Source organism: Nothobranchius furzeri, chromosome 1, assembly GCF_043380555.1.
Source record: "Nothobranchius furzeri strain GRZ-AD chromosome 1, NfurGRZ-RIMD1, whole genome shotgun sequence".
Classification (NCBI taxonomy): domain Eukaryota; kingdom Metazoa; phylum Chordata; class Actinopteri; order Cyprinodontiformes; family Nothobranchiidae; genus Nothobranchius; species Nothobranchius furzeri.
The window spans coordinates 103,068,648-103,081,246 of record NC_091741.1 but is presented as its reverse complement, the minus strand read 5'-3'; the positions used below and the strand labels follow the sequence as shown (position 1 = coordinate 103,081,246).

The 12,599-nt window shown below is 44.6% G+C and overlaps 1 protein-coding gene and 1 long non-coding RNA gene across 5 annotated transcripts in view; one reads left to right on the top strand and one right to left on the bottom strand.

The window, feature by feature from the left end:
- The window catches only part of unc5a (unc-5 netrin receptor A), a 363,819-nt gene that overhangs the window by 14,784 nt on the left and 336,436 nt on the right, over window positions 1-12,599 (bottom strand). The window lies entirely within an intron of this gene.
- On the top strand, window positions 3,278-7,181 carry LOC139070479 (uncharacterized). The gene is made up of 2 exons (XR_011520977.1): window positions 3,278-5,842; window positions 5,937-7,181. It is a non-coding gene; the product is annotated as an uncharacterized lncRNA (long non-coding RNA).

The following is a 12,599-nucleotide window of genomic DNA, read 5'->3' as shown; positions in this document are numbered from 1 at the left end:
GCTACTAAAGCAGCACGCATGAAACAACACTTAGGGGCACAACGAACTAGAGTGTATTCAAATGTGCAAACAACATGCTCTCAGAGTAAAAACACTTGTGAACTGGAAATAGATGATAACTGTGATGACTTACGCAAACAAATCGCTGAGCTCAGGAGCCAAATTGCACAGCTTAAGGTTAACAACACAGATAAAAAGGCAAAGAAAACTCAAAAAGAGTCAAAACCCCGTGTGGGGACTAAAATTCCAGATGAGCCCAAACAGATTCAGCAGATAACAGCAGTGGTGCCCAGACCAAAGCCTGGATACTGTTTTAAGTGCGGAGAAGATGGGCACATAGCTTCTAGCTGTAGCAACGAGCCAAATCCAGCACTAGTTGCAACTAAAAGACTTGCTCTTAGACAGAAGCAGCGCGAGTGGGAGATGTCAAAGCCAATTGCTCAGTCTCCTCCTTTAAACCGGTAGAAGCTCCTATCGTGGGACAGATAGGTGCTAAAGTAGAACCAAGTCCCTCTAAGGAAAGGACAGAGAGACTTTTTTGCAAGCCAGTTCATGCTCATTCAGTGCCAAAACTTCCCAAAAGATTAGTGGGTGGGCGATGCACAGCTACAGTCTCAGTTAACAATGTTGAATGTAATTGTTTACTGGATTCAGGGTCCCAGGTAACCACCATTGCCAATTCTTTTTACCAAGAACACTTACCTGACCTCTCAATTAAACCCATCAGTAATCTGTTAGAAGTCGAGGGCGCAAACGGTCAAGCAGTTCCTTATTTAGGATACATAGAGATAAGTGTCACATTTCCAAAAGAGCTCGATCAGTCTGGACTTGAGTTACCTACCCTTGCGTTAGTGGTTCCGGATATAAGCTCAAACTCTGATACACCACTACTCATTGGCACAAACACACTCGATCCTTTGTATGAGCAATTGTCTGCCAATAACTTACCTGATTCCAAGGCACTCTCTTATGGGTACCAACACGTGCTAAAAGCCTTAGCAGTCAGAAAAAAACAAAGCAAAGATGGACGAGTTGGTGTGGTGAAGCTTCGAGGGAGAACCCAAGAAGTTCTCCCTGCAAATAAAAAACTGTTACTAGAAGGGTTTATGCAACCCAGCCAAAACAAGCATGAGCCTTATGCACTCATTGAACAACCCACCAATGGTTCTCTACCAGGGGGTATAATTGTAGACTGTTGCCTCATTTCCTTACCTTCACATGGTCCATACAAAGTACCTGTTGTACTAAGAAACGAAACTAACCATGACATCACATTACCCACTAACTGTGTGATCGCTGAGTTAGTTAAAGCCGATCGTGTTATGCCATATCCAGAACCTGACAAAAGTGATCAGAAAGTACTTGCGGCGTGTAGTTCGCAGCAACAGACTTCACCTTCAAACCCTCCTCTCAGTTTTGACTTCGGTACTTCGCCCTTGTCCGAAGAATGGAAAGGGAGGATCACCAACAAACTTAACACTTACTCCGATGTGTTTTCGCACCACGATCTTGATTTTGGTCATACACAACAGATAAGACATCACATCAACTTAAAAGACGAGACCCCATTCAAACAGAAATCTCGGCCGATCCATCCACATGATTATGAAGCCGTGAGAAAACATTTGGAAGCCCTCTTGGAAACCGGTATAATAAGAGAGTCGGAGTCTCCATTTGCCTCACCAATAGTGGTAGTTCGGAAAAAGAATGGTGAGGTACGTCTATGTAGACTATAGAAAGCTTAATCTGCAAACCATTCGCGACGCATATGCCCTGCCTAACTTGGAGGAGTCCTTTTCTGCTCTCGCTGGATCACAGTGGTTTTCTGTGATGGACCTCAAGTCAGGTTACTATCAAATAGAGATGTGTGAAAAGGATAAACCTAAAACTGCTTTTGTTTGCCCGTTTGGGTTTTATGAATTTAACTGTATGCCACAAGGAATAACAAATGCTCCAAGCACTTTCCAACGGGTTATGGAAAAGTGTATGAAGGACATTAATCTGAAGGAAGTGTTAGTTTTCCTAGACGACTTGATCGTCTTTTCCAACTCCTTGGAAGAACACGAAACCAGACTTTCTCACGTTCTTGAACGGCTTAGAGAATACGGACTCAAGCTATCACCAGATAAGTGTCGTTTTTTCCAGACATCTGTGCGTTATCTTGGACATATAGTATCTCGAGATGGCATAAAAACCGATCCAGATAAGGTGGAAGCACTCAAAACATGGCCGAAGCCTCAGACTTTGAAGGAACTCCAATCTTTCTTAGGATTTACCGGTTATTACCGACGCTTCGTTAAAGATTACTCAAATATTGTCAAGCCACTAACATCTCTCACGGCTGGTTATCCACCCAAACGGAAAAACTTTAAAACACCACCATGTAGATCAAAGTACTTGAACCCCAAAGAACCCTTTGGGAATCGTTGGAGCCAAGACTGTGAGAAGTCCTTTCAAACTATTATTGAAAAACTTACCACTTCGCCAGTTCTTGGCTACGCTGACGCAAAACTCCCATATCTAGTACACACAGATGCTAGTACGACCGGACTCGGTGCAGCGCTATACCAAGTGCAAAACGGTGTCACACAGGTAATCGCTTATGCAAGTCGCGGTTTAAGCTCTAGTGAAACTAGGTACCCTGCGCACAAGTTGGAGTTTCTAGCCTTAAAGTGGGCCATAACAGATAAGTTTCATGACTATTTGTATGGGAACACATTCACTGTCATTACTGATAATAATCCGTTAACTTACCTCTTAACAACGGCAAAACTCGATGCAACGAGCTATCGTTGGCTAGCTGCGTTGTCCACCTATAATTTTGACATCAGATACCGTGCAGGTACACAGAACGTTGACGCGGATGGCCTGTCTAGGAGGCTGCATGATAAACCTGAAGACAACTCAAAATTCACTGAGGAATGCCAACGACTAGATGAGTTCCGATCTCATCTTTTATCCTCTGTCAAAGAAGTCGAGCTTCAACTTCAAGCCGAAGCAGTGAAGGCAACATGCCAAAAGCACATGGTCTTGGATGAGACTGATTCTCCTTGTGGTTTAGTTCAGTCACTTGCCATGTCTGCAGCGGCCATTCCAGACCTATTCCAGTTGGAAGACAATAGTGACAGTTTCTTTGCTGTGCCCAAGTATAACCATGCTGACCTTGTCTCCTTGCAGAGGAAAGATCCAACCATTGGCCGAGTCATTCAGCTGCTTATGACTGACAATAAACCGCCAACTGATACTATTGCAGAACCCCCGGTGGTTCTTAACCTTTTGAGAGAGTGGAAACGGTTTGAGTTTCAAAATGATTTACTGTACCGGAGACGCCAATTAGGACCAGAGACATCATTGCAGTTAGTCTTGCCTGATTCATTACGTTCAACAGTCATGCAAAGCCTACATGATGATATGGGGCATCTTGGGGTTGAACGTACGACAGATCTCATTCGGTCCCGTTTTTACTGGCCAAGAATGGCTAGTGATATCGAAATCAAAGTTAAAACTTGCGAAAGATGTATCCGTCGGAAGGCCCTCCCTGACAAAGCTGCTCCAATGGTGAGTATTACCACCACCAGACCTATGGAGTTAGTTTGCATGGATTTTCTCTCCATAGAACCAGACAGTAAGAACACTAAAGATGTCTTAGTGATTACAGACCATTTTACAAAGTATGCAGTGTCCATCCCAACCAAAGATCAGAAAGCCACCACCGTCGCGAAGAACCTGTGGGAACATTTTTTAGTCCACTACGGGTTTCCTGAGCGTCTTCATAGTGATCAGGGACGGGATTTCGAATCACGTACAATCAAGGAACTTTGTTCTTTACTTGGTATCCGTAAAGTCAGAACGAGCCCTTATCACCCTCGTGGCAACCCCGTTGAACGGTACAATCGTACATTACTCAGCATGTTGGGAACTTTACAAGCCACTGAGAAACATCACTGGCGCGATTTTGTAAAACCACTTACTCACTCGTACAATTGTACAAAAAAATGACGTGACGGGATACTCTCCCTACGAGCTAATGTTCGGTAGGCAGCCTCGGTTGCCTATAGATATTGCCTTTGGGTTACCGCATTTGAACAAGCCCTCTATAACTCATTCTCAGTATGTTAAAGAACTGAAGAGTCATCTGGAACAGAGTTATGACATTGTCATAAAAAACTCTCAAAAAACAGCGAGGAAGAACAAAGAACGGTTCGACAGAAACATTCGTGAGTCCACACTAGGTGTGGGAGATCGTGTTTTAGTCCGAAATCTTCGTTTAAGAGAAAAGCATAAATTAGCAGACAAATGGGAGCAAACAGTGTATATAGTTCTCAAACAGATGGAAAACTTGCCAGTATACACTGTAAAACCAGAGAACGGAGAAGGACCCAACAGAACACTCCACAGAGATCTTTTACTGCCTTGTGGTTTTCTCTCTTCATTAGAAAATGAAACAGAACGCGTTACGAAACCTAGCAGACCTCATACAAGACAGGGTTCAGCCTTAGAACCTGACCCAGATGAGCCACTTGACGAAGAGGTAGATGAGTTTTATTACTCTGATCTTCCACAAGTGCTAAACCGACCATCCTATCAAATAGCGGTCACCTTGCCAAATAGGGAACTCATAGCAGATTCAGGACCGGTAAATAATATTCAACAACAAAACACACTATCCTTACACACAGGGGATCGCAAGGAACCAACCTTAGCTGGTAATGAAAATGCTGAATTGTCCTTACTTGACAAAGGCATCAACACCGAAACATTCTTACCTGACAGAATGAGTGAAACTGCGACATTCTTACCTGAAAGAGTGAAAGAAGCAGCAACATACTTACCTGAAAAAACGAAAAAAAAACGAAGTATACTTACCTGACGTAGAAACGGGGGATGAAACTAACACAAACCTACCTCAATTGGATGGTGTCCTAAAGTCGCAGCAACGTGATGTAAGTTTTGAACCCATCATACACGATCAGACACATACATCTGAAAAGACCAAAGTCTTAGAGAATAGCTCATCAGCTCTGTCGGAAACAGAGAGCTCACTTCGTCCTGTCTCAGTTGAGAATCAAACCGAAACGGATGAGCATGATACTGTGCAACCAGAGATGTATGTCAGGAGATCTGAACGAAGTAGTCAGCCTCCTCAAAGACTAACTTACTCTCAATTGGGCAATCCACTAGTGACCGTAGTTAGGTCCCTTTTCCAAGGACTTAATAAAGCTTTTATTGACTCTCTTACTCAAGAAGTTGTGTACCCCGTAGAAACAATGCACAGGGACGTGCATGATATTTAATGGGGGAGGATGTAACCCAGAAGCTAGAACCTTAATGAGGTATTAACTAATTGGCTTACTAATATGATCCATCCTCAATTTAGATAAAATATAAAATATAAATTAAGGAAATTAACAATACTAATTAATAGATATCTAATTAACTAATAGATAATTTCATAATGAATTATTGGAAGGGTGAATAACTAAAATAACGAGTTTAATATTAAACATCGGTTAAAACAAGAATCTTGAACATCCCTAACAGAAACAGAAGAGGAAAGCTGTATACTATTGGTCCAGGTGGGAATCTGAAATTTCATTGGCTGAGAGAAATAAGTCCCGCCTCCGCGAAATAAAACCGTGCGACGCAGCTGAGCGAGAGGAGAGACAAACGGCTGTGCAGCACGCAGATACAGAAAGCAAAGACTGAGCGGTTAGAGAGAGAGAGAGAGAAAAAAAAAACAACGGTCGAGGCCGTGAAGAACCCTGATTTGGGTGCCGCATAGATAGAGGGAGAGGCGGACTTGACTCCTTCTAATAAGAGCTAGGAACTTGGAACCAACGCGGTGAGTAAAGAAAAAAGAAGAGAAAAAGCTAACGATGCAACTTAAAAAAAAAAGGAAACTTAAATAGCTTATCAAATTAATTCCATTCTTATAGATTTGTGTGGAGACGACAGAGTGAACCAATCCTCTGTAGGAGGGAACCGTTGGAGCGCGTTGGTGAGTGAATGAGATTAAATTCAGTAAATTATTAAATTCAAAAAGCTAATTACAGCAACCGAGGTGACAGCAGTGGGCTGCTAGACGTTAGATCCCAGGAGTTAACATCTCAAACTACCAGTTAACGGTGGTAGGGCATATAGGAGTTAACGGCTCAAACCGCCAGTTAACGGCGGTAGGGCATATGGGATTCCCAGGAGTTAACGGCTCAAACCGCCAGTTAATGGTGGTACGGCCTAGATGTACAAGGTCCTCAGGGGCGTTATAGCTAACGCCATAGAATTAGCAATGCGTCCCTTAACCAAACATTTAATAATAAAAAAAATAGATAAATAAAAATAAATAAAAGCTAACTGATTAGGGAGGAATTATTTTACAAAGGTGGACCAAAGGACCAGAATTTATATTTTGTTGAATTTTGTTATAGAACATTTTATTTATTTATTTATTTATTTATTTATTTATTTATTGTGTTACAGATATACAAGGTGTCACAATGCTGTATAGAAACACAACTAAATGTATCCTTGTTGTCATGAATGTATTTCTTGTTGAATAGTGTAGAGTAATAGAATCTAACTGAGCCTATTGAGCTGAACAATTGTTGTCATATGTAATTATATTTCCAGAGCTACTGAGAATTATTTTAATAGACAATCAAATTGATGTTATGTTAGTTGAACTGTGAACCCAAACATGATTGGCTATGCCAATAGAGTGAAGCATTTGTTTAAGTCTGTAAGACTTTATGCTGTGATGTGACGAGAAGGGTCGATGCCAACTCGCTAACAGTCCTGTTGTTTACAGGCTGGGTTTTTTTTTTCCCTTGGGTTTGATCCCGACTCCTATGATCACTCACTTGGAACGAGAACTGGATTTCTTCCTGACGAGGGAGATGGCGAGCCTTAACCACTGAACGAACCAGGACATCTCAAGTAACTGAAGAGCAGACTGCTCTCTTCTGTGAACAATCTCAACGGTGTGGTAGGAAAAAATCGCACCACCGGACTCTGACTTTCACCCCAAGCGTGGGGATTTGACTTGACGCCGGCTGACTTGTGACTCATATGATCAAATCTCATACCGACTATTTTACTATTGTCGATTGTTTTCATCTGTTTTTGTGTGTTATCTTTATGTGTTATATTTCCCATTATTATTAAAATTTAGTATATAAACCGTTTCATGCTATACCCGTGACTCCAGTCATTCTTAAACAACCTCCAATTCTCCCCGAACCTAATTATTGGCCCATTTGTTTATTTTTTCTTTTAATTATCTTATTGTATCCTGTAATCCGGTTACACAGCAAATAGCAGTTCAGAGTACCCACCCTTTTTGGAGTCCCTGCGACGAGTACTAGATGGTGCTCCAACTGGGGACTCCATAGTCCTGCTGGGGGACTTCAATGCTCACGTTGGCAATGATAGCATGACTTGAAGTGGCGGGATTGGGAGGAATGGCCCATCCAATCTGAACTCGAGTGGTGTTCTGTTATTGGACTTCTGCGCAAGTTGCAGTTTAGTCACACAATGTTCAAACATAAGGATGCCCATCAGTATACCTGGTACTAGGACAGCCTAGGTTCCAGGTCAATGACTGACTTTGTAGTTGTATCATTCTGACCTGAGACTGTATGTCTAGGACACTTGAGTAAAGGGAGGAGCGGAACTGTCAGCTGATCACCACCTGGTGGTGAGCTGGATCAGATGGCAGGGGAAGATGTTGCGCAGACCTGGTAGACTTAAACGTATTGTGAGCGTCTGCTGGGAATGCCTGGCAGATGTATCTGTCCAGATGGTCTTCAACTCCCACCTCCAGCAGAGCTTTGACCACATCCTGAGAGCAGTGGGGGACATTGAGTCTGAATGGGCCTTGTTCCGCTCCGCATTTGTTGTGGTGGCTGTTGCTAGCTGTGATCGCAAGGTGGCCGGTGCAAGTCGTGGCAGTAAGCCCCGTACCCGCTGATGGGACACCAGAGGTTAGGAGAGCTGTCAAGCTGAAGAAGGAGGCCTACAGGGCGTGGCTGGTTTGTGGGTCTCCAGAGGCAGCAGACAAGTACCAGAGGGCCAAGCAAGGTGCAGCAGTGGCAGTTGCCGAGGCAAATTCTCGGGCGTGAGAGCAGTTTGGTGAGACCATGGAGAAAGACTATCGATCGGCCCCATAAAGGTTCTGGCAAACCATCCAGTGCCTCAGGGGAGGAAGGCATCAACTTGTTCACACTGTTTAAGTGGGGAGCTGTTGACCTCAACTGGGGCTATAGTCGAGTGGTGGAAGGAATACTTTGAGGAGCTCCTCAATCCCACTGACAAGCAATCCGAGGAGGAACCAGAGCTGGGAGACCTGGGGATGGACTAATCTCTGGGGCAGAAGTCGCTGAAGTAGTTAAACAACTACACAGCGGCAGAGCCCCTGGGGTGGATGAGATCCGACCTGGGTATCTCAAGGCTTTGGATGTTGTAGCACTGTCTTGGTTGACACGTCTCTGCAACATTGCGTGGTCATCGGGGTCAGTTCCTGTGGAGTGGCAGACCGGGGTGGTGGTCCCAATTTTTTAAATCGCTAGGGTGATGGAGGGGTCATGGGAGTTTTCCCAACCAATCCACGTGTTTTGTGGATTTGGAGAAGGCTTATGGGCTCGACACACGGGAGGAGACATCGCCTCTCCTCCATTCATTTTCAATGAGACATATGCGACAAAGCGATAATCGTGAGTCTCCCTCCTACTAAGCAAAACGCGAAAAACATGCGTGTGAAATTTTGCGCTCGTGCACGTGTCGTGCACAGGCGACCCAGCGACGTGATCCCAGAAAGTTGAAACATTTTCAACTTTTCATCGCTGTCGCTCGGACGAGGACCAATCAACGGAGGTTTCATTCACTGACCAATGAGCGGACAGGATGCTCCGTACACCTCCGAGCAAACATGGGGAGAAGTTGATTATTATTATGTTTTATATAGTAAAATCACAAGTAAGATTTCTCATAACTCTAGCAGCACCTTGTGAAACATCATATCTACCACTTTATTAACTCTGAACCGCTTAAATAACCTTATTTTCCTCCAACCTGACACAGCCAAACAAAACAACGGAAGTTTCGATTTCGCCATGGAAAAGAACGCGTAGACGGCTTTGCCGCTGCCGCGGATCGCCTCCCGTGTCAGGTAATAAAAGCGACAGCGACGAATTTCGCTGATCGTGGTCGTTTGTCGCCTCCCGTGTGTCGAGCCCATTATGACCGCGTCCCCAGAAGCACCCTGTAGAGGGCACTCCAGGAGTATGGGGTGGATACTCTTTTGCTAAGGGCTATTCAGTCCCTGTACCAGAGAAGCGCGAGTTTGGTTCGCATAGCCGGCAGTAAGTCGGACCTTTTCCCAGTGAGGGCTGCCCTTTGTCACCGGTCCTGTTCATAAAGTTGATGGACAGGACTTCTTGGCGCAGCCATGGCGTTGAGGGTGTGGAGTTTAGTGGCAGGAGAATCTCATCTGTGCTTAATGCAGATGATGTGGTCCTCCTAGCTTCATCAGCCTTTGACCTACAGCTCTTGTTGGGGAGGTTCGCAGCCGAGTGTGAAGCGGATGGGATGAGGATCATCACCTCCAAGTCTGAGACCATGGTTCTCAAACGGAACAGGGCGGCTTGCCAACTCCGGGTCGGGGGAGAGGTCCTGCCTCAAGTGGAGGAGTTCAAGTTTCTCTGGGTCTTGTTCACGAGTGAAGGAAGGAGGGAGGGGGAGATCGACAGGCGGATTGGGGCGGCATCTGCAGTGATGTGGATGCTGAACCAGTCTGTTTTGGTGAAGAAGGAGCTAAGCCGGAAAACAAGGCTCTCGATTTACCCGTTGTTCTACTGCCCAGTCTTCACCTATGGTCATGAGCTTTGGGTCATGACAGAAAGAAAAAGACTGTGGATACAAGCGGCCGAAAATAGTTTTCTCCACGGGATGGCTGGGCTCAGCCTTAGGTAGAGGTTGAGAAGCTCGGACAATCAGGAGAGACTCAGAGTAGAGACGCTGCTCCTCCATATCGAGAGGAGTCAGTTGAGGTGGTTATGGCATCTTGTCCTGGACGCCTCCCCAGGGAGGTGTTTCAGGCATGTCCTGCTGGCAGGAGGCCCCCTGGATGACCCAGGACACATTGGAGAAAGTATATCTCCGAACTGGCCCAGGAGCACTTTGGGGTCCTGCTGGAGGAGCTGGTGGAGGTGGCTGGGGAAAGGACGGTCTGGAACTCCCCAGTTGGAATGCTGACCCTGCGACCTGGACCCGGATAGACGGAAGAAGACAGAACGATAAGTTTGCACTTTTTGAGATCCTTATTTTGGTCTTTAACAACCTAGAAATCATGGCCCATGTTTAGTGGTACACCTTTAGTTATTTGATTTTTGAAAACACATTAATAACCATTATTTGCACTTTTGTTTTATTTCTCCACAGGCCGTATTTGTTTTGTTTGTTGGTATTCCCGACCTGTGGGAGGAAAGATTGACTTTTTTTTTGTAAATAAACCTGATAATCATTTTTAACTTGACAATCTTTTTGCACACAAGCCAACCTCTCCAGGAAGGGTCGTAATACCCCTCACCACACGCATGTAAGTGACCAAAACAAAACAACATGGAGAACAAAACTCCATCTGCAACTACCTCTTGGGCTCAGCAGCCTGCACTCCCAAGCTCTACATGCCACCAGAACACAACCTTGTCATGTTCTGCGGGTGGAGGTGGCAGACCATGTGTGGTGGTGGGTTCCAGGAGGCAGAAGATCAGGCAGACGGATGTAAAAAATAAAAAGATGTTTAATTGGTAGAACGGGAGCAACAGGACGAACGAACATGCACAAGCGACAATGAACCGACAAAGACAACAACCAGGAGGGAGGTATAAATACACAAGGGAATCAGGAACACATGGGCAGAGTAATCAGGGACAGGTGAGAACAATAAGGCTAATCAGGGCAGGAGAGACACAGTCAGGGAGGCTGGGGCGGATCATGACAAACCTGCCATAACACAATAAATGCAGTGTTATACAAAATGGAAGGCCTGTCAGTGTTTACTCTTTTATAGTACATATTAGTTAAAAATTTGGGGAGTATTTATTTGAGATTTCATGATTTTTAATAATTGTGTAACAGAAATATAATTGTTAGATTATTCTAATTAGTCATTAGAATAGTCGACTACTCAATAAAAGAATTGCTCGAATAATCATTTTAAACTATCATTTACCCCCAGCCTTAGTGTTTTAGAGGTTGTGGTTAGGCATAGTGGAGCAACTAAAATAAATGAAGGGTCCACACAAGGACACAGATACAAGTGTGTGCGCGTGCGTGTTCTTGGAATGTGCATTTTGAGTCTGGCAGAGCCCAGACCACCCCGGCATTCAATGAGCCCGACTAAAGAGAGCGGGACGAAGCGGGGATGAGAGGAGAGAGGCAGAGGCGGTTTAACATTTGTGTCTCCAGGTCACTAAAGCGACCAGCTTTAGCAAGAGAGATAACAGGATTACTGCAATCATGGCCACAGTTTTCTATGACATCAGCCCCCTTTCCCCTCCCACTTTTCACACATCCCCCTTATCTTTGTGGTGTGGACCAGAGCGGGGTTGAGATGGACTGGGGCTGGGCTCCGCTGGGAAACAAGAGACACTCTTAGAGCTAATCTCCTCGGGCTGGTGCTGACAGAAAGAGGTTAGTGGCTGCACCAAACTCGGTCTCGCAACACACACACGTGCACAAACACAAACACACACACGCACGCACGCACGCACACACACACAGCTGTCAGAGAAAAAGCACAAGCTACACAAATCAAAGTATTAGTGTCTCAGATGTTAGCAGCTGGACTGGTACAGAGCTGCAAACTTTGTGCCGTCTTTGTGTGAAATAAACAGATTGACTTAACCAGCGCTGATGGGGATCATAAGCAGCATTTAATCAGTTAATTATTCAAACTACATGCCATCTGCAACACAGAGGCTATAATATCCTTCTACCCTCGAATATTAGCCCTCATGTTTGAAAATGTGAATTCATTGAGACGATCCATTTCCAGTGCAGCTCTTTTCAGGCAAACATATTTGTTTATTGAGAATAGGCTGCCTATGTGGGCTCCATAAATCTGTGTGTTTGTCAGCGGGATGAGACAAGCCTTTCCTCTCTGACTGAGAGTCTATCAGTCTGAGCTCCAGTGGCCATGCCCGCTACAGTCAACTCTGATTAATAACTACAAATAGAAGGGACTTGTCTGCTCAGTTATAAATGGCGGGGACTGTACTTGCAAAGGAAAAGATGCACATTCGGCCTCATAAATCACAGAGCAGGAGGAGAAAAAACAAGGAGCACAGAAATATATGGAAAAACTTTCTCAGCTGGGCGCAGTGATAAAACTGACTGTCTGGTTTAATTTGCCACAAATTACTGAGCTAAGCTTTTCTGTATTTTTTGTACTAGAATTTCTTGCCAGTGTCTTTTCTGATGGAAGGATCAGAACAGTGTTTGCATTACACCATGTTCTTGCTGCTTTTCCTCCCTCTGACACATAAAGGCACAAAGGTCCATGGTCAGATGTCGCTGGCTGCTCCAGAAAGCTAAAAATGCCA